Genomic DNA, 23,376 nt, shown 5'->3' with positions numbered 1-23,376 from the left:
ATCATCTTTAATCCTCAAAATACTCCATTAAGTAAGTATCGTTATCCTCTTTTTTTTTTTTAATTTTTTTTATTTATTTGTGATAGTCACAGAGAGAGAGAGAGAATGAGGCAGAGACACAGGCAGAGGGAGAAGCAGGCTCCATGCACCGGGAGCCCGACGTGGAATTCGATCCCGGGTCTCCAGGATCGCGCCCTGGGCCAAAGGCAGGCGCCAAACCGCTGCGCCACACAGGGATCCCTGTTATCCTCTTTTTATAAGTGAAAGAACCAATACTCTGGAAAATCAAGTATGTGATCCAAAATAGAGTCAAAATTCAAACTTGGCTCTGACTCCAAAGCTCACTCTTCTTGCCACATCATAATGATTGCAGATTGATGGATTTTCTTTGTAACTACAGCTTTTCTTTTTATCCAGAACTATGTTCCTAAAAATTGGTGCTAGTCTCAAAACAAAGTCTCCGGGGCCCCAGGAGACAGGTCAGTGAGGGGTTGAGGCCTCATCGTAAGCCTCCTGCACAGTCATGGAAATGATGTCCACCTGCCTGCCATCCCACGAGAGTCACATGTTGGGAGCATCTTTTCTTTCAGGACTATGTTGCAGTTGCCATCTGGAAATTCTCCTGGGCTGTGACCCAGACTCTTTACATTAAAAAACAATTCTTAGTGAAACCAAGGAGCATGTTTTGGTTCCAGATATTATTTTATGGAAAAGACTAACAAGAAACATTTTTTTTAAGGGGCACCTGGGTGGCTCAGGGGTTGAGCATCTGCCTTTGGCTCAGGTCATGATCCCCCGGGGTCCTGGGATTGAGTCCCCCATTGGGCTCCCTGCAGGGAGCCTGCTTCTCCCTCTGCCTGTGTCTCTGCCTCTCTGTGTCTCTCATGAATAAATAAATAAAATCTTTAAAAAAAAAAAAGAAATAAACTGTTTTTTCCAAATCCTTGGAAAAGCCCACTGCTCTCATTATCCATGGATCAACTTGACTTTCCTTGTGTTTTTGGACGATCTTGTAATTAACTACTTCTGGGATATCAATCCTCAGTCCAGTGGTGAGGAGCGGCATGTGTTGATGTCTGGATGTGACAAATTTATTCTCTGCCCACATCTATCAGCACAGGCAGAGAATCTCCAGTTCCAGACTAGAGGAACACAATGGTTGTCTAGAATGAGGCCTATGCAACACTCTCCTTTTTTTCTCACTATTTACACACCCCACCTTGGGCTCATTCACTGTCTTGTCACCACTGTCCTCCTGGGATGCTCCTGAGGCTTCAGCATTTTTCTTTCAACCAAACTGACATCTTTTTCCTGAAAACATTCATCCACTGGCCCTAGTGTTCCTTCTTGCATCATCTAAAGCAAATCTAGGGATCCCTGGGTGGCGCAGTGGTTTAGCGCCTGCCTTTGGCCCTGGGCGCGATCCTGGAGACCCGGGATCGAATCCCACGTCGGGCTCCCGGTGCATGGAGCCTGCTTCTCCCTCTGCCTATGTCTCTGCCTCTCTCTCTCTCTCTGTGTGACTATCATAAATAAAAAAAAAAATTAAAAAAAATAAATAAAGCAAATCTAATTCCTTTCCGATGTGACAGCTCTTTGCATATCTCAAGATATAGCCCCATCTTCCAGAAGCCTCTTTTCTTGGAGGTGAACATCTTAGGTCCAATAACCATTTCCTGGATAATACCTCTGAGTTTCCTAACCTCACAAACAACTTCTGTACCCACTTACTCTTTTATCCATCTTCCTTATATTGGCCAGGGATCTTTCATCAGCTGGCCATATAAATCCAATTCAGGGAAGCCTGGGTGGCTCAGTGGTTGAGTGCCTGCCTTTGGCCCAGGGCGTGATCTTGGAGTCCCGGAATCGAGTCCCACATCAGGCTTCCCTGCATGGAGCCTGCTTCTCCCTCTGCTGCTCTCTTTCTCTGTGTCTCTCATGAATAAATAAAGTCTTTAAAAAAAAAAAAGAAATCCAATTCAAATCAAGGATTAACAAACAAGAGGGGAGAGGCCGGGAATTTATTGGTTCACAAAGCTGAAAATTCCAGGAAACGGATTTTTGCCTTCAGGCATGGCTGAATCCAGGAACTCAAACAATGTTATCAGGTCTCAGTTTCGTTTTATCCATTTCTTAACTCTGCTTTCTTCTGCGTTGTCTTCTTCTCAAACATAAGCTTTCAGTGCAGTGAGTCATCATAACTCCAGGCTAACATTCTTCCAGTTTTGCAGTCTTAGTGGAATGGCTGCATTTCTTTCCCCATAGTTGCAACCAAAGTCCCAGATCTAGGTCTTTCGTGCAGGTCTGGGTTGCTTGTGTTTCCTTGAAGCCAGAGGATAAGCTGAATCACTGAGAACCATATAGACTGAGGGAAAGAAGACTCCTCAAAGGAAAAATTCCATTGCTTTTATCAGAAAAGTGAGAGTAAATGTTAGGCAGGAAAAAAAAAAGAAAAGAAAACAGATATCTACTCCATCTATCCACTCCATCACTCTTACCCTCTCAGCAATATCCGCTTCACTCTCTTATCTTTCTGTCCACCAGAGTGCTCAGCACAACAGAGGCCAAAAAGTACTTGCTGAATGGGCAAGTTATGCTCAGAGAAGGCCAGCTCTATCCCCCTCACACCCAAAAAAAGACGAAGAAGATGAAGATTACCCCAATGGGAGGCAAGTTACTCAACAAATATTTATTGACTGTATACTCTGTGCCCAGACACTGCTCTAGATGAATGAGCAAAACAGACAAAGCTCTCACCTCCAAGGACCTTACCTTCTGGTAGGGAGTGTGAGGGAAGACAACAGCAACAATAAGCAAATGAAGAGATAAATATATAAAATGTGGCAGGGATGCAAAATTCTTATCCGTACTACAACATGGATAAACCCTGGTGACATTATGCTAAGTGAAATAAGCCACACACAGGATATGAGGTCTGTAGACTGATCGAATTCATAGAAACAGAAAGTAGAATGGTGGTTGCCAGAGGACGAGGTGGTGGGGTAGTGGTCAGTGGGTAAAGAGTTTCAGCCGGGGAAGATGAAAAGGTTCTGGAGGTGGATGGTGGAGGTGGTTGCACAGCAATGTGAATGCACTTAATGCCACCAAACTGTACGCTTTAAAATGGCTAAAATGGTAAATTTCACATTACATGTATTTTATCATTTCACCCAGCTGGCCTAGTGAGTGAAGCATGTGACTCTTGATCTTGGAGTCATGAGCTCGAGCCGCATCTTGGGTGCAGAGATTGCTTAAAAATAAAATGTTTAAAAAAGAAAGGCAGGTGATAATAAATGCTGTAAAGAAACAAAGTCAGGGAGAGGGGAATAGGAAATGGAGTGGAGAACAGGGAGATGTTATTCTTAGGCAAAGGATCAGAAAATTTCTTTCTGATCATCCACCAGTGTTGAGGTAGGAGTCCAGAATGAGGCAGGGGTGCTCCACTGACCACAGGAGCACCAGGAGAACGTGCCAGATGGAAGCAACGGTAACTGCAAGGACCCTGGGGCGGCAGTGATGGGCTTGGTAAGGACCAAGAGGAGGCTAGTGTGGCTGGGATCCTGGGAATAAGGCAGAGCAGCAGGGATTGAAGTCCAGGGGCAGTTAGGGTAGGATCCTGCAGGGCCTTGGAGGCCATTATAAGAGTTTCGAGTTTGGGGGATCTGAGTGGCTCAGTTGGTTAAGCATCTGACTCTTGGTTTCCACTCAAGTCATGATCTCAGGGTTGTGAGATTGAGCCCCGTGTCAGGCTCCCTGCTCAGCAGGAAGTCTGCGTGTGATTCTTTCTCTTCCTCTCCCTCTGCTCCTCCCATGCTTGTGCACTCTCTCTCTAAAATCTATCAATAAGTCTTAAAGAAACAACTTTGGGTTTTACTTTAATTAATTGAGAAGCCATAGAATGGCTTGAGCAGCATATTACTTGCCCTTTTTCTACTCCTTTAAAAAAAAATTTTTTTTAGATCTCAAACATGTGAAAATAGTGTGTAACTATCACTTTACTAGTACATAACTATCACCAATGATTTAACAATTATTAACATCTTGCCAAGTTTGCTTCTTTTTGGTTGCTGAGTTTTTTAAAGCAAATTTTCAGACATCATGATATTTCATCATAGTTAAATGTACATCTCTAGAAAATTAAAGACTTTTCCTAAATATTGATGATACCATGCTTGTTCCTAACAAAATTAATGATTCTTTCATATCTATATCCAAATTTCACCATGTGTCCCAAAATGTCGTTTTATAGTTGGTTTGTATAACTCAGGATCACACATTGCATTTTCCAGTATGTCTCCAAATGTTTTACATCCCTAGATGTAGACAGTCTCTCATCCTATCCCTGCACCCTTTTTCATCACGTGTTGACTACCAAATTGGTTAGGGCAGTGTCCTATGGAATATCCACATTTTGGTATCGTGACTTGCATTTTAAAGGACCATGTGTGTGGATAATGGACTTTAAGGGACAAGGAAGGGATCCAAGAGACCATTTCGGGGGGCACTGCAATAAGAACAAACTCTAAGCCCACAAGGATAAGAGCACAAGAATGGAAACCATAGGGGGAGAGAGTTGTCAACATGCTGGGAGGATGAAAAGCTAATAGAGTTATCTAGTCGGTCTTATCCAAGTAGAAGCTGACTCCTGAGAGACTGTACATTGGTAATACCATGCAAAGTGCGCCGGAATGGCTCAGGGACTGGGGGCACCTGGTAAACAGAGGCAAAGAGGAAACTAAAAACAAGAGGCTTGGTTGATAATGACACTTAGGGTTTTCCTCCAAAGAGCACCCTCTCTGTCTCCTTCAGTGAGGCAGTCTGTTGATAACCCTCTCTATGAAATCAGAGCTTCCATAAAAAAAGCTTCCAAGCTTTTCGGCATCTCGCTCTTCAATAAGAATAGTCAAAGATTACCAGTGAGTTGGGGAAAGCTTCCAACACTAAAGACAGAATAAAACAAAAGGAAAACAGGAACTGAGAGGAAACAAAGACAGTGCAGGGAGCAGAATAAAACTTACAAATAAACAGAGGCCCATCCATACTTGATATCCTCAGAAGAATACAAGAAGATATCGTGAACATGTAGAAAGAACACAATGCTATAAAAAGCAACAGAGGACAATACAGAGCTTTGAGAAATCAAAAGTATGGTAGCCAGTGGGAGGCCTGGATGGCTCAGTTGGTTAAGCATCTAACTCTTGGTTTCAGCTCTGGTCATGATCTCAGGGTCGTGGGTTACAGCCCCAGTTGTGCTCCATGCTCACTATACAGTCTTTTTTTTTTTAAGACTTTATTTATTCATGAGAGACAGAGAGAGGGACAGAGACATAGGCAGAGAGAGAAGCAGGCTTCCCTTAGGGAGCCCCATGCAGGACTCAATCTCATGACACCCTGACCCGAAGGCAGATGCTCAACCTTTGAGCCACCTAGGTGTCTCATCACTGCAGAGTCTGTCTGAAATTCTTTCCCCCTCTCTCTTTCCGCTCTTCCCTTTGCTTGTGCACGTTATTTCTCTCCCTCTTAAATAAATAAATAAATAAATAAATAAATAAATAAATAAATAAATAAATAAAAAAAATCTTCAAAATTATGGTAGCTAAAATAAAACTATTTTTAAATATTTTACAAATTTATTTATTCATGAGAGACACAGAGAAAGAGACAGAGACATAGACAGAGGGAAAAGCTAGCTCCTCACAGGGAGCCTGATGTGGGACTCAATCCCAGGTCCTGGATCATGCCCTGACCCAAAGGCAGATGCTCAACCATTGAGCCACCCAGGAGTCCCAGAAATGAAAATAATTTAAATGGAAGTATTGGAAGGTACAGTCTATGAAATTCATCCAAAAATAAAAAGATAAAGGCAGCAGGTTTTTAAATTAAGGGACAATCCAAGAGGTCTGAAAGCCAATGAATTGGAGTTTCAGAAAGAAAGAACAAAGAAAATGGAGAAGAGGAAATTTCAGAAGAAATATTACAAAGAAATTTCTCAGAACCAACGGTCATGAGTGCCCAAATTGAAAGGGTCACTGAGTGCCTGGCACAATGACTACAAATTTTAGAACATTAGGAATGCAGAGAAGAGCATGAAAACTTCTAGAGAAGAAAAAAAAATTGCATACAAAGAGTTAAGAATCAAAAAGACATCAGACATCTCACAACCTGTGTGTCTCAAAATCGAGAAAAAAATGATTTCCAGTCTAGAATTCTGCACCCTGCAAAACTATCATTCAAGAGTGATGGCAGATTAAGGATATGTTCAGATACACCAAACTTCACAATTTTATCTTCCATGTGCCCTTTCTCAGAAAGCTACTAGAGGATGTGCTCCAGCAAAATGATGAAGTAAGTCAGAGAAGAAAACTTGGGATCTGGGAAAAAGAGATCCAACCTAGGAAGAAATAGAGAAAGGAAGCTTGAGGATAAGAGCTGAGCCCAAGCCCAAGGGGTACCCAGTCCAAAATAGAGGAGGAGACTAGAGGATTCTAGGAGAAGCTCTGGTAAAATAATGACACTGGAAGAAAGAGGCACTGATGCACTATCTGTTTAACCATGTAGACAATTGTCCGAGAGGCTGTTGAAGGTCAAAGAAAACTTGCAAATGAAAGAAAGAATGAGAGACTTATCAACTCCACATAAAAACAAAATCTATATGAGAAAGGAAATGTCACATGGTATACAACTTGACTCAGGAAAGAACAGTATTTAATCATAATAAGCAAACATTAAATACTGATTTTACTAATAATTACAATAGGTCTTGATTAGGATGGCTTAGGCAAATAAATGACCATAGAGAGGGGAGCTGTTTAAGAAAGGTGAGTTTCTGTACACCACAATCGAAAATGAATGGGTTGTGCCTAAAATTACACATCAAAAAAATTAAGAAATAGAAGTTTAAGCAATTAGAACAGGTGTCAACAAATGATATGCCACAGGCCAAATCTGTTTTTGTAAATAAGATTGTACTGGGATATGTCCACACCCACTCATTTACCTATTGCCTAGGGCTGTTTTCTAGCTACAAGGAGAGCTGAGCGATTGCAACAGACTGGCCCATAATGCTGAAAATATTTCCTATGTGGTCTTAGGCGGAAAAAGTTTGCACTTCTACAGAAAAAGTAAACCCCCAGGGGACCTGGGTGGCTCAGTGGTTGAGCATCTCCCTTTGGCTCAGGTCATGATCCCAGAGTCCTGGGATCGAGTCCCATGTCAGACTCCCCAGAAGGAGCCCGCTTCTCCCTCTGCCTATATCTCTGCTGATGTAGAATAGTGGAGAGAGGGATCCCTGGCTGGCGCAGCGGTTTGGCACTTGCCTTTGGCTCAGGGCGCGATCCTGGAGACCCGGGATCGAATCCCACGTCGGGCTCCTGGTGCATGGAGCCTGCTTCTCCCTCTGCCTGTGTCTCTGCTTCTCTCTCTCTCTCTCTCTCTCTCTCTGTTACTATCATAAGTAATTAAAAAATAAAAGATTTAAAAGAAAAAAAAAGAATACTGGAGAGAAATACATAAAGCATTAGTAGCCAGAAGGGTTAAAAATGATTTTTCTCAGATGTTATCTTTTTGTTATAAGCCTTCAGTATTGGTTGGCTTTTTTTTTTAAGTCATGTGCATTACTACTTTTAATAAAAATTTTAAAATTATTGTTTTTAAGGAGTTGTCCTGATGCCCCGGGGGCGGGGGGGAGGCGGGGAGGCACTGGACTGACATCAGGGTTCATGCCTGAGCCTTGCCCTGCTGTCTCCTGCTCTTTGCCAGCTGTCCATCATCCCATCTAAATGAGGCTGAGTGAGTCAGAGCTGCCTGGCCAGAGTCTCACAGGAACTGGAACCAATTCCTGATATCAGACTTGGACAGAGTTGCCTCCTGCCTCAAGCCATCACTTGGTATTGTCAATTTCATCAATGAGTGACAGCGTAATAGCTCCGTGGTTTAAGTTACTATGAGCTCTACTATTAGATTGCCTGGCTTCATAAACTTCAAGCTCCCCCTCGAATTAGCTCTGACCTGGGCAAGTTATTTAATTTCACTGTATCTCAGTTTTGCCATTGATAAACAGGACTAATGATACCTCCTTATAGGGTTGTGGTGAGCTTCATTCAACTAAAACATGTGGAAACACTTGGCACAGTGGCAGGCACATACAAGCCTACTGAATGTTAGCTATTAGTATTCCCGTTTTCACAGATGACACAGATGAGGTCCAGAGGGGGAAAGTGGCAGACACAAATGTCACACAGGGGACTGGAAGCAGAGCTAGGTCTAACGCCTGGGACTTCTTTTTGTCTTGTGCAATGCTCTCTCCTGGCACCACTCTAAGTTGCTTATATATGCATAAAGCATCTCTGGAAAGATACACAAGAGATGAGCACCAGTGGCTACCGAGGGGTGAGCGGAGCCAGAGTGGAAGGGGGAGCCTATTTTCACTTTAAAATGTTCAAGTCAAAAACCAAACAAAACAAAAATTTCAAGTCAGGGACACCTAGGTAGTTGAGTGTCTGCCTTTGGTTCAGGTGGTGATCCAGGGGTCCTGGGATCGAGTCCTGCATCAGGCTCCTTGCATGGAGCCTGCTTCTCCCTCTGCCTATGTCTCTGCCTCTCTCTGTGTGTGTCTCTCATGAAAAAATAAATAAAATCTTAAAAAAATTTTTTTCAAGCCATGTGACTGTATCATTAGCACAAAAACCAGAAGCCACATAGATTAACTAAATATATGAGATGAATAATGGCTTTTTTCACGGTGGAGATCAAACAAGATAGCAAAAGTGAAAGTCTTTTCTACATCGCAGTGGTATCCAGAAGTAAAAGGTTATTACTAGCAACCCCGGTGCTTTTTAGTAAAAGGAAACTTTGCTCTGGATTTGTCGAACAAGCCGTGGGAAGGGGCATGGATTTCACTAGCCAGGGTCTCCTCTTGGAAGGCAGAATGGGTTTCCTTGGCCACAGGTGAAGCCATCTTGGAGGGCAATGGAAATTTCCACCTCGGCACCTTGCAGATGAAAGGCACCCTCCCCCCCAAACCAGCTCTCCCAAACTCAACATTTTGCATCCAGGCCCCCACTTGGACAACTCTTCTGGAAAACATGATTAAGCCTGCAAAACCTGGGGGTTTTATTGGGGATGACAGTGAGGGCCACAGTTTGTTTTTCAAGGGAGGGAACGAAGTCCCAGAAATAGCTGAGCCTGAGCTGGCAGGCGGCTGGCAAAGAGCAGGAGGCTCCAGGGCAACGCTCCCAGGCCATGTTGACTTTGGACGGGCTGCTTGAGCATTGTAAACAATTGCAGAAATGATTTCCTACCCTGGCAAAAGTCTTGTTTGGACAAGGGGTCCCCCCCCTTCTTTAAAAGGCAGTTTTATCATTTGTTTGCAAAAATGCTCAATCCCCTCTTTCTTTTCTTGTTCCCTCTGTGGCTCTGGTCTCCCCCAGAGCCAGATGAAAAATCTTTGTGTTTCTTTAATGTTAACCAAACCCCCATTCCTTCTTTTTAAACGGTTCCAGGTCTGTTGGACAAATACTCCCCAGCAACAGGACTTACAAGGGTCTGTTAAGGATTTTGTTAGGCTGGAGTCTTTAGCCAGAGTGACTTAAAATATTTTTTTTCTCCTTGTTTATTACATTTTAAACTCCTAGCACAATAAAAGCTGCATACAAGGATTGGGAGAGCAATAAAAATACGACTCATAATGTCTTGGCCTGACTAGCTAATGCTCCATCTAGACACTGATGTAACAGATTTGGTCTCACCCACCCCTCCCAAGATGTCAGACTAGTAAATAAAATGGGTTGTCTATAAGGGAAAAAAGCATAGGATGGGACTGTGAGCCTGTCGGACTGCTGGCCAGGGTGGGGCTCTGAGAGGCTGAGAGATAGACTGCATGTTCTGAAAATCAGCCAGAATATTGAGCCGTTCAGAAAGAAGGAATACTCTGTTCTTGACCACCCAGGGCAAGGGCAACCACAGAGCAGATGAAGAAGGTGATATGCTAACCCAATACCACCTGTCACCAAAGGACGAAAGGAAGAAGTAAAAATAGGGAGGGGATGGAGGAGAGAGAGAGAAAGGGGACAGGAGGTAAGTAAGGGGTGCGGGAGGAGAGGCCCATAGTCCCTGCTGGAACAGAAGCTGGCTCCAACTGGGTAACTGAGGGGAATTCAATGAAGAGACAATTGACAAGGTTTAGGCAAGAAGTGAGGGGGGCCAAAGGGGATGGAGCTACATCCCAGAGCTAACAACAGCAGGGAGCTGTCCTACCTCCAGGCTGGAAGGCCCCCCTCCAAGGATGTCACACAAAAAGTTACATTCTTCTCATTCATCCCATCAACAGGAAATCTATTGCTCTATTTGAAGACATGAAAAAAAAATACAACCAACGAAAAGATGAATCCAAATTAAGAATGTACATAGGAGGAAACGGGGGTGTCAAAAGACTCATGGTAAGCATTAAATCTATTTAAACATACAATTGCACACTTATAACTGCAATGATTATGTTGACCAGGAAAATAATACAGTTGTGAGAGTTATCATGAAAAAAGAAAAAAAAAACTATAAAATGTGTTGTTGTTGTTTTTAAATTTTATTTATTTATTCATGAGAGAGGCAGAGAGAGGCAGAGACATAGGCAGAGGGAGAAGCAGGCTCCCTGTGGGGAGGGCAGCCTGATGCGGGACTCGATTCCAGATCCCTGGGGTTACAACCTGAGCCAAGGGCAGATGTTTAACCACTGAGCCATTCAGTCACCCCTGTTTACTTTTCTTACAGTAAAATATACATAACATAAAAATTACCATTGTAACTGATTTCAAATGTACAGTTCTGTGGCATTAAATCCATTCACATTGTTGTGCAACCACCACAATCATCCATCCACAGAACCTTTTCATCTTCCTCAGCTGAAACTTTATATCCATTAAATAGTACAGTAGCTCCCCGAGCCCCCACCATTCTCTGTGTCCTTGACTATTTTAGGAAACTTGTAGAAGAGGAATCCTACAGGGGTGCCCAGGTGGCTCAGTTTGTTGAGCATTTGCCTTTGGCTTAGGTGGTGATCCCTGGGGGTCCTGGGATCGAGCCAGCATCAGGGTCCCTACTCAGAGGGGAGCCTGCTTCCCCCTCTGCCGCTCCCCCATGCTTGGGCTTTCTCTCTCTCTTTCTGTCAAATAAATAAATAAAATCTTAAACAGAGAGAGAGAGAAAGAGGAATCCTACAGTTTGTGTCCTTTCCTAACTGGGTCCTTTCATCTAGCATAGTATCTTCAAAGTTTATCCATGTTGTGGCATGTCTCAGAATTTCCTTCAGTTTTAAGGCGGAATGATATTCCACTCTGTGTATGTCCCACATTTTGCTTATTTATTCATCTGTTGATGGACACTTGGGTTGCTTCTTTCATTTGACTACTGGGAATAATGTTGCTATGAAAATGGGTGTTCAAATATCTGTTCAAGCGCCTGCTTTCACTCACTTCCTTTGGGTAGATACTTGTAATAGGGATTACTGGATCATATGATAATTATTTATTTAATTTTTTGAAGAACTGCCAGACCATTGCCACAGCAGCTGCGAGGGAAGTTGTTTAAACCACTAATGTCCTTATTTTTCTTAGGAGAGAGAAAATGACATTGTTTCTCTTCTGAAATGATAAATGGAGAAATATCAGTCAAAGACATTTCAAATGACAAAGATAACCACCAGGAGAACTAAAAACACTCGGATTACTTTCCAAATTATCTGAAAGCAACAAACAGAAACAGACCACACAGAAGCATAAAAGCAGAGAACACAAAATATTACAGAAGTAGGCCAAATCTACCTGTTATAGGGATGAATCAAACTGATATAATCTCACTTTTCAAGAAAATGAAAGCCAATTATGAGTTATCAAAAGACTGAGGCCTAGGACAAAAGAACCTGGAAAGGTTGAAATTAAGGCAGGAACAAACATATTGCAGGCAAACAAAAAGTAGAGAAGAGTTCTGTTAATAATAACAGGCTGACATCATAAAGAATGAAATGTTGCCATTTGCAATGACATGGATGGAGCTAAAGAGTATTATGCTAAGGGAAATAAGTTAATAAGAGAAAGATAAATACCATATGATTTCACTCATATGTGGAATTTAAGAAACCAAACAGATGAACATTTGGGAAGGAGAAAAGAGGGAAACAAATCATGAGAGATTCTTAAAGATAGAGAAGAAACTGAAGATTGATGGAGGGAGGGGGGTGGGAGATGGGATAGATGTCTGATGGGTATTACGGAGGGTACTTATCACGATGGGTGCTATATGTAAGTAATGAACCATTGAACCCTACTCCTGAAACCAATGTTAAACTGTATGTCAACTAACAAGAATTTAAATTAAAAGAATAATAACAGTTTGAATTCGAGCCAATAAACACTATAACAAATAATAGCATTGAAATGCATTAAGTAAAAATATAAAAATTATAAGGACTAATCAATATAATACAATACTGAAATAAATACAGAAATAGAATTGTAATAAGATGCTTTCACTCACATCTCTCAGACCTTGACAAATCACATAGACTAAAAGTTATGATTCTGACATTCCAAATACCATATTTTATAATATTGATACTAGATAGCTAACTAACTAGCTAGACAGGTAATAGGTATATAAAGCATATACATCTCTATATGTAGAATCTGAATCTAGAGACTCTTATTTTCAAGCCTCCATGAGACATATGTAAATATTAAAAGTACAGTAGGCCATAAAGAAAAGGATTTACCAAAAAATGGAGGGATGCCTGACTGGCTCAGTTAGTAGAGCATGCAACTCTTGATCTTGGGATTGTGAGTTCAAGCCTCACATTGGGTGTAAAAAGACAAAATCTTAAAAAAAAAAAAAAAGTGCACTTTGACTATAGTGCACTAAAACTGTCAATGAAAAATAAAAATCAGAACAAAAATTAGAATACCATCTCTTAAGTGACTTCTGAATCAAAGGTGAAATCAAAACAGTAACCATAGAATATGTAGAAAACAAAGAAAACACTGTATATAAAAACCTATGACCTTGAAAACATGCTCAGTGATAGATGTCAGACACAAAAGGCAACATACTGTAGGATTCCATTTCTATAAAATCTCCAGCACAAGCAAATCCATAGAGACAGAAAGTAGACAAGTGGCTGCCCAGAGCTGGGGGAGGGTACATGGGGAGTAGCTGTTTAATGGATGTGAGGTGTCCTCTTGGGGGTGATGAAAATGTTCTGGAACTGGATAGTGGTGATGACCGTACAACATTGAAAATGTACTAAATGCCACTGAGTTCTTTACAATGGCTTAAATGATAAATCACATGTCAATGTATATTTCACCACAAAGAAAAAAAAATCTATGGAAAGAGGGATTTATGTTTCCATTGATGGTAGACTAGATAATGCTGACCAAACTGAGGACACTAAAATCTGGACAGAATATGAAATACATCTGACTGGAGGATGGAAGATCTAACAAGACAATGAAAAATTATAGTGTTAAAATTCAGAAAAAGGAAATCTGGAGTTTGCCTTTCCGCAGTGGGCATCAGGTGAGTCCACAAGGAGCACTTGAGAGGTAGAGAAGCTGAGTGCAGTATCTTAACAGCCTTTTGGGGCTGGGGATAAAAACCGCGGAGTCTGTTCTGACACCCACTGGTCTACTGCAATACAGTTCAGATGGTGACTACCTGGAATTCACATCAAAGTCCACTTCAGACACCAGCCACACTTTGGGGGTCCCTAGGCCATCTTCATTTCTGACCACTTGGCTACATATTCAAGGGTTCCCATGACTCCCATAGGTTCAATATTTTCTTTTCTCTTAAGATTTTATTTTTAAATAATCTCAACACCCAACATGAGGCTCGAACTCATGACCCCAAGATCAAGAGTCACATGGCTCCACCACCTGAGCCAGGAGTCCCAGATTCAATATTTTCACAGAACTGAGGAAAGCACCATACTTATGATTGCAGTTTTATTATAAAAGAGCAGCCAATGAAAAGACACAAAAGGCAAGATTTGGGAAGTTCCCCAACACCATGCTTCTAGGCCGTCTCCCCATGGCATCAGTTCATTTCACTCTGCCAGTGTGTCCATAGAGCTTCAGTATCTCGAGGTTTTGTTGGGGCTTATTGAAAAGACATGCTGATTGAATCATTGGCCATCAATCTGCAGGCCCTATTCTCTTCCCGGAGGTTGGGAGGTCAGGCTGATATCACAGCTCGATCAGCCCCTGTCCAAAGCTATGAAAGGACTCAGCAAGATTCAACTCATTAGCATAAACTCAGGAGTGATCCAAGAGGTTCATGAATAACAAAGACATTCTGACCACTTGGGAAATTCCAGGGGCTTAGAAGCTCTGTTATAGGACCCCAGGAAGAAGAGCAGATATATTCTTTCTTATAAGCTCAGGGCACCCCGGGTTTTTGGTCATGGTTCCCTTATAACAAAATGATCAACCCTGTCAGCATCTACATTTGATATAACATTTATATAACATATACAAAACAACAGTCCAACAATACGTAACATTTGGAGATGCCATTGTGAGATAGGGATGAGAGGCTTTTTTTTTTTTTTTAATTTTTTTTTTTATTTATTTATGATAGTCAGAGAGAGAGAGAGAGAGAGGGAGGCAGAGAGAGAAGCAGGCTCCATGCACCGGGAGCCTGACGTGGGATTCGATCCCGGGTCTCCAGGATCGTGCTCTGGGCCAAAGGCAGGCGCCAAACCGCTGCGCCACCCAGGGATCCCGGATGAGAGGCTTTTAACTCAATTTCCCAATACATCTGACTGTCAAGATCAGTATTATAATTTTGCCAACAATGCAATGTTACATCGTTATCACACTATGGTAGATGTAACCAGAAAAATAAGTGTTAAAAGATATCGGCATGTCACTACAGTGCCCTTCAGTTACTGATCATTAGTCCAGTCCATAATCATATCATATGACCAAAACGTGTCCCGAGGCAGTATCACTCAGGTTTGGAGGTTTCCATTTGATCTCGTCAGGCTCCAAAAGTAAGACTGGTCTCAGTCATGTTGGCTTGCCCTTTCAGGCATCTGGTATAATCCAGCTAAGAGTCAATATCATCTCTTGCTCTGAACCCCCTTCAAGGTGTTAACGTATTATTGAATTTCCCTCATTGCATAACACATTCATTAATCCCTTTGCCCTCAGCTACTAGTTCCTCTTTTAACTTATACCCAAGTCTTTCCACCTTTGGAAGGGATGTTAGGCTCAGCCTCTGTGCTGGTCTAGACCATAGTCAAGGATGCTAGTCTAACAAGTGCCTCCCTCTCTGTTCACTCTCCTTCATCTAGGAAAGGATTACACGGGTACAGATTAGTGGGTTATTTCTACCACTGTGAAATATGGTTGCATCCACTGTTAACCCCAATTTTGCCAGATGAGATAAAAACACCACCAGTTCCATCAGACCATTAGGAATTCTGACATAAAAGTTGAACAGTTTAGTTACAGTTTCCTTCTTACAGATCAGCCTTGACTCCAGCACTTGTAGTTGCAGCCCCATCCCTGGGACCACTGCATCAGGTAGGAAAAAGATGTTGATAGTTGACATGATGTAGGAAAGAAAAGAGAAGTATACTCATATAACCATCTTTTCCCCATGGGAGGAATTGCATAGACATACTGGCATCCACCCCCCTACCCCCATTCCCCAAATCCACTGAAAAAGCAGAAGAATCTATCTAGTGGGGACCCTGCCTTGGCATCCCAATGTTGAATATGAGCCCACACTCATGCAGGCATTAAGCCACACTTCATGCCATTATCTACTCTCTACTCTCATTTTAGACAACCACTATTTTAATCCACCACTTCAATTTCCTATCAAACTATCTCTGTGACTGGGGAGGAGAATGTCTGCCCATCGTTGGACGTTATGGACTATAGAGCATGTTCCTTAGTCTGAAGAAATGTGACTTGGTGGTCCAGACTGGCAGAGAGTCTTCAGTTCCAGGTTTTCTACAGCACTCTGAGTTGAGTATGCAAAGCCCGGCGGGAGTGTTTGCTCTTGCCAGAACCCATTTGCAGCCTCCTTGTGCCACCAGCATTGGTCCCACTTGGCAGCTATGTTCAGGTCCTTCTCCCCAGGAAATTTCCCCATAGCCATCTGCAGTCTCTGCCTCTCTTATTGGAGGATGGAACAGTTCTTATCGGCATGCTGCACCTCAGAGGGTACAAAAGGAATCCATCTAAAGTCACCACATCTGCATTGTCGCAGCCCCCAGGACCATTTATTTCATGGACCTACATGGTTACCTCAGATGGGCACACCAGAATATCTACTCACTGGCTCCAATGACCTGATCCTGAAAGGGAGTTCTTTTTTTTTTTTTTTAATTTTTATTTATTTATGATAGTCACAGAGAGAGAGAGAGAGAGAGAGAGGCAGAGACACAGGCAGAGGGAGAAGCAGGCTCCATGCACCGGGAGCCTGATGTGGGACTCGATCCCAGGTCTCCAGGATCGCGCCCTGGGCCAAAGGCAGGCGCCAAACCGCTGCGCCACCCAGGGATCCCTGAAAGGGAGTTCTTATAACGATGTTCAAACAGTGTTTTCTTAGACTCGGTATTTGTCTGTTTGGCACCCATTAATCTCAGGCCAAACTGACAGTCCCAATTGTGTATATTTCACCTGTGACCTGGAGCCCATAATCTGAACACCTGCTCTCACTCTAACACACCACACCAATATCCCTCATCCCAAACCACCCAGGGCCGGGGACCAGACAACTAGTGACAGCCCCTATATGCCAAAGCCCAGATGAACTAGTCAAACTAGCCAATCCTAAACAAGTCACCTTTGGCTGCCTTGCCTTTCCCATAGAACCCCTAATAAAGGCTGTGGCCTGTGTCTTCCCCTCATTCCTCTCTGTCTCCTCACCAGCACTCATGCTTCTCCATATGGCCCTGTGTGGTGTAACTTGCCCCCTGCAGGAAATGTAAGTAATGAAAATCTTTCAATGGTGTTAGCCTCCAAGTGTCAGCACTCAGTTGCTCTCATAAATTGCAACCCAGCACAAATAAGAAGGACACTGACGTGTTCTACTTTAATGCACCCCTCAAATTCCCATGATGGCTTCCGTTGGGCTGTGCCCTAAATGGGCATCCCTTTATGTTAATTTCTTTTAAAGATTTAATTTTTTTAAAGGACTCTCTATACCCAACATGGGACTCAAGCTTACAACCCTGAGATCAAGAGTCGCATGTTCTACCAACTGAGCCGACTAGGCACCCCAAGCATCCCTTTAATAGGCCAGTTTTCCATTGTCCATCTTCCTGATCATATGGCCAGGCCATTGGCCACTGCCCCAATGAGTCAGTAAAAACCCAGAGGGGCAAACAGCATGTAACTCAGTCCACTGAGCTGGTTTGTTGGTATTTTTTAAGTTTTATGCATTTATTTGAGAGAGAGAGAGAGAGAGAGACCACGAGTGGGGGTGAGGGGCAGAGGGAAAGAATCTCAAGCAGACTCCCCACTGAATACAGAGCCTGAGGCAGGCTTGATCTCCAGACCCTGAGATCATGACCTGAACCCAAACCAAGAGTCTGTTACTTAACTGACTGAGCCACCCATCAGGCCTTCCTGAACTGATTTGTTTTTAGCAGACTTCTAAGCAGAAAGTTGCCCATTCACCTTGGAACTTCCATCCAAAAACCAAGAAGCTCTTTGTTGGTTAACAGAGAGCTTGTTCACTGCCTGGGCACTGTCCATGTTGAAGTAAGTTACAGTAGCTCCTCAGATGGTTGCAAAGTCAGTCTCAGGGCAAGAGTCTACCTGTTTGTGACTATGCCAAGTAACTCTTCGTATTCCCTCTGAACTTCATCAAAGAACTTGGAAACCATAAAAAAGGACTAAATAGAAATTCTGGATATGAAAAATACCATAACTGACAAATAAGAACTCAGTGTGTGGAATTCATGACAAAGGAGACAAAGCTGAGGAGAGAACTAATGTACTAAAAAATAGAACTGAGGAAATATCCAGATAGCATAGAGAGTCAAAATTCAATAAAACATAGAAATAAAAGAAGCAATATACTGAGAAGTTTTAACAGACATGTAACTGGAGTCCCTACATAAGGAGAAAGAAATCACATAGAAACATATCTGAAGAGAAAATGGTTAAGAAGTTTCTAGAACTGGTGAAAGATGCAAGAATTCTACAAACTCATAAAGAAAATGTGAAACAGAAAATCACATATAGACAAACCACAAGCTCAGACACAAAGAAAATCTTAGGACAGAAAACAGACAGCTTTTCTTTAAAGGAGCAGTAATTAGAATGACATATTAAAAATCTAAAAAAAGAACAAGGAAGCCCAAAATACAATGTGAGGATATAATCAGAGAGCTGAAATACTACACTGAACAGAAATATTCTTCAAGATTTAAGTTGAAATAAAAACATTTTCAGACAAATAAGAATTCAGAGACTTCATCACCGGCAGATTTGACTCAAAGGGAACCCGAAAGGCTATTCCTCAGGCAAATGGAAAAAAGATATCCAAAGGAAATAGAGAGATGTAGGACGAAATGAAGAGCAACAAAACAAGCAGAAAAATAAATAAGTCTAATTGACTCTTGAAAAGAGGAGGAGGAAGGGAATCAGAAGCAGAAAAGGAAGAAAAGGAAGAAGACGAAGGAAGGGGAGGGGGAGGAGAAAGAGGAAAAGAAAAAAAAAGAAAATCTTGTGAGGTTTGAAATGTATATGGAATTAAAATGCATTTTAAAAAAAATAATAAAATGCATTTTTAAAATTACAGTAGTCAAGGAGGATGATAAACAGAGTTAAAGTGGTCTAAATTCCTTACATTATCTGAGAAGAAGGTAAAACACCAACTAATATTAGACTGATTTGTAATTATTAGGGTAAACACTAATAGAGTAATAAAAAAGGATATAAATTTCAAGCTAATAGAAGCTAGAGGGGTGCCTGGCTGGCCCAGTGGGTTAAGCATCTGCCATCCACTCAGGTCATGATCCCAGGGTCCTGGGATTGAGCCCCACATTGGGCTCCCCGCGAATAGCTCCTGCTTCTCCCTCCTCCCCACTCATGCTCTTTCTTTCTCACTCTCACTCTCTCTTAAATAAATAAATAAATAAATAATCTTTAAAAAAAAGAGAAACTAGAAATAGAATGATAAAATATGTCATCCTAATATAGACAAATAAACCAATAAATAGATATTTATTTGGTCACCTAATTTATAGCAAAGAGAACATGGCAGTACATTGGGAAAGAAAACATTTTAATATACAGTGTCAGGCTAGTTGGATGTTTATATGGAAGAAAGAATTTTGTTCCTTATCTCAGGTCACATGTGAAAATAATTCCAAAGGACTGGAGATCTAAGTATAAAGGCAAAAACAATAGCACTTTTAGAAAGAAACATAAGAGAACATCTTCATAACCTTGTAGTATAAAGATTTTTTATTTACTTATTTGGATTTTAAAGATTTATTTATTGTAGAGAGAGAGAGCATAGGGGGAGGGGCAGAGGGAAGGAAAGAGAATCCCAAGCAGACTCCACCTTGAGCATAGAGCTCCACTTGGGGCTCAATCTTACGACCCTAGGATCATGACCTGAGCTGAGACTAAGAGTTGGATGCTGAGCCAACTGAGCCACCCAGGCTCCCCAGTAAAGATTTTTTTAAAACAGGACTGAAATATGGGGTGTTTTTATGTGGTCAGAAGAGATTTAAAATCCCTAACAAAGCAATAACAAAATGACAGGAAATGAATAACCACTTTGCAATAAAATATATCCAATGAACACAGAAGCAGTACTCAACTTCAATCAGCTTCACTAGTCTAAGGAGATGCAGATTAAAGTCATAAGATATTCCACACTATCTCCAGAATTGACTAAAAAAAATGGGGGGAAAACCCCAGATAATACCAGGTGTTAACAAAGATATAGAGCAAACAGAACTCTCAGAAACTGCTGTTAAGAATGTAAATTGATCTATGGAAGAAATGATTGTCAGTATCTAGTAAAGTTGAAAATAAGGACCCAGTAATTCTTAGATATATATCAAACAGAAATATTTTTTAGGGATGCCTGAGTGGCTCAGTGATTGAACAGACATCGGCCTTTGGCTCATAATTCCAGAATCCTGGGATCGAGTCCCACATCGCAGGGAGCCTGCTCCTCCCTCTGCCTATGTCTCTGCTTCTCTCTGTGTGTGTCTCTCATGAATAAATAAATAAAATATTTTTAAAAAGAAATGTTTTTTTAAATATTTATTTTTGAAAGAGAGAGAGAGAATTAGGAGGGAGAGGGACAGAGAGAAAGGGAGAATCTCAAATAGACTCTGCCCTGACCTCAGCGCCAACTCGAGGCTCAATCTCATGATCCAGAGATCACAACCCTGAGATCACATCTGAGCCCAAACCAAGGGTCAGACACTTAACTGACTGCACCATCCAGGCATCCCAACATACCCAACAGAAATGTGTAATATTCACCTAAAAGATATAGAATGTTCATAGAAGCACTACTCATATACCCTCAAAGTGGAAACTAGCCAAATGCCCATCACCAGTAGTACAAATAAATAAAACAGGGCATATTCATACAGAGAATTTCTTACAGCAACGAAAGTTAGCAAGCATGCAACAAGATTGTTATGAACTGAACTATATCCCCCACAATTCATACGTTGAAGTCCTAACCCCTACTGTTTCTATATAGGGTCGGTCTTTAAAGAGTTGGATGAGGTCATAAAGTGTGGGACCTTCACCCAACAGAACTGGCGTCCTTATAAGAAGAGGGAGAGATGTCAAGGACGCACATGAACAAGCCATATGAGGACACGGTGAGAATGTATAGTCTGCAAGTCAAGGAGAGGTGCCTCAGGAGAAATCAAACTGCCAAATCTTGATCTTGAACTTCTAGGCTCCAGAACTTTGCAATGATAAATTTCCGTTGTTTAAGCCACCCAGAATGTAGTATTTTGTTATGGCAGCCCTAGCAAACTAATACAGTATAGATATGGATATATGTGTGGATAGAACACATTTTGTTTTTCCATTATCAGTTGGTGGCATTTGGGTTGTTTCCATTTTGAGGCTATTATGAAGGATGCTGCTATGAACATTTATGTACAAGTTTTTGAGTGAACATATGTTTCCATTTCTCTTGAATATATTTTGAAATGTAATGCTGGGTCATACGGTAACTCTGTGTTTCAACAAATTAAATGTTTAAAAGTATAAAGGAATCCATAAAGATAAGCAGAAACTCATATAACAAAAAAATAAAGTACATAGGACAATCAAAGTCAAAGGATAGTTCTGGGTTTACATTAATAAAACATAAAAACCCATAGGAAAACCGATAAAAGAAAGAAGGCATTAATCGCCAATATTAGGAATGAGAAAAGGATAAAGCTACAGATCCTACAAACATTATAAAAATAAGATGATGAACAAGCTCTGTCTTCAAATACATCGAAAATCCAAGTTTGAGAAAGATGCTAAAAAACTACAACTTACAAAAACCCACAAAGAAGGAATAGAAAATCTAAATGGTGCTATGTCTATTAAACAAATGGAATTCATAATTTAAATCTTCCAACAAAGAAAACTCTAGTCCCAGATGGCTTCACTGGAAAATTCTAATAAATATTTAAGAAAGAAAAATATCATGATTGCACATACTCTTTCAGAAAATAGAAGAGAGGAAACATACCCAAACTCAAATTATGAGGCCAGCATAACTTGTCACTAAAACCTACCACAGATATTAGAAGAAAGAGAATGTGTCAGTCTTGCTAATGAACACAAACACAAAGTCCTGAACAAAATAACAGCAAATTGATTTCAACAATATATAAAAAAGAAAATACATCCTGAAAGTTTATGTTATTCTAAGAATGCAGGGTTGGTATAAATTCAAAATTAATCATTAAAACTTATGAACAGAATAAAGAAGAAGAAACATATAATCATATGAGAGATTTTTCTTTTCTTTTTTTTTTCTTAAGGTTTTACTTATTTATTTATAAGAGACACACAGAGAGAGACAGAGACACAGGCAGAGGGAGAAGCAGGCTCCCTGAGGGGAGCCTGATGTGGGGCTCGATCCCAGGATCCCCAGATCACACATCCTGAGCTAAAGGCAGACGCTCAATCACTGAGCCATCCAGACATCCCCATATGATAGATTTTTCAGTTTAAAAATTAATTTGATTAAATTCAAAATTAAATCTAAAAAATTTTAAAACTAATATAATTTAACCTCCATTGATGGTCATCCACCACCATGTAGACTCTTACGTACATCTCTTAATTTAATCCAATTTCCCTCTCTTTCTAACTTCCCCATTCTTCCACTGTGACCTGAACCTCAGGTCTGCCCTCAGCAGTATGCCCTAAATCCTTAATTTCTTTTCCAAACATTCATTTTCCCTTCTTGCTTTCACTGAAATCTGGCTCTGCCTGAGAACATCACTCTTCTTACAGCCCTTTCATGCAGTATACCACATAGATCACAAGCCCAGGGGTAGACTAGGGGTCCTCCTTGCTCTCCTTTCACTTTGACTTTTCTAGATTATCTCTCCTTTTCTCTACAAAATCACTATTCCCTTGAAGTTTGTGTCCTTAGACTTTAACAGTCCCTATTCTTGTTGAAGCCTTCTACCAGCTGACTGGTTACTGTCAATCGCTCATTGAAGATTTTATTTTTTAAGATTTATTTATTTATTTATTTATTTGAGAGAGAGAGAGGAGAAGGAGGAGCAGAGGAAGAGAATCTCAAGCAGACTCTTTGTTGCGCATGAAGCCCCACAAGGGATTTGATCTCATGACCCCCAGATCACGATCTGAGCCAAAACCAAGAGTTGGGAGCTTACTGACTGAGCCACCCAGGCACCCCTCACTAAAGATTTTAGAGCTTGGTTTCAGCCTCTCCCTTCACCACTAATATCTCAATATTCTTTGTGATTTCAACCAACAACCATCAAAGACTATAGAACACCCTAGCTTCTCAGGTTCTGTATTGGTTGTCTATTATAAGAGCTACATTGTACTATGAGTTTACATGTGCCAGGTTCTAAACTGTTCTAAATGCTTCACAGGTATCAGCTCATTTGATCTTCACAATAAGCACAATTATTATTTCCCTTTCGCAGATGAGGAAACAAATCATAGAGAATTAAAAACTTTGCCTCAGGGTCATGCAGTTAAGTAAGTGAGGTGTCTGGGATTTGAACACAAGACTCAGGCAGCCAGGCCTTATCTACAAGATACTATCAAATGTAGATCAACAAGTTGGGGGCATGTTTATGGGGTCAGAATCAGAGACAATAAGCTATATGTTTAA

The 23,376-nt window shown here is 41.2% G+C and overlaps 1 long non-coding RNA gene across 2 annotated transcripts in view; it reads left to right on the top strand.

Annotated features, from left to right (window-relative positions):
* The first annotated feature begins 9,767 nt into the window (after positions 1-9,767).
* The window catches only part of LOC144302889 (uncharacterized), a 36,787-nt gene continuing 23,178 nt past the window's right edge, over positions 9,768-23,376 (top strand). The window contains exons 1-3 of one of the 2 annotated variants that reach the window (XR_013369888.1): positions 9,768-10,074; positions 10,328-10,436; positions 20,746-21,928. This is a non-coding gene — a long non-coding RNA (uncharacterized LOC144302889). Of the gene's footprint in view, positions 10,075-10,327; positions 10,437-20,745; positions 21,929-23,376 lie in introns of those variants that run through there. The other variant, XR_013369887.1, reaches the window with a different exon arrangement.

This window comes from Canis aureus, chromosome 32, assembly GCF_053574225.1.
Source record: "Canis aureus isolate CA01 chromosome 32, VMU_Caureus_v.1.0, whole genome shotgun sequence".
NCBI classification, from domain to species: Eukaryota; Metazoa; Chordata; class Mammalia; order Carnivora; family Canidae; genus Canis; species Canis aureus.
The sequence above is the reverse complement of the archived record's forward strand: the minus strand, read 5'-3'. Positions and strand labels throughout refer to the sequence as shown.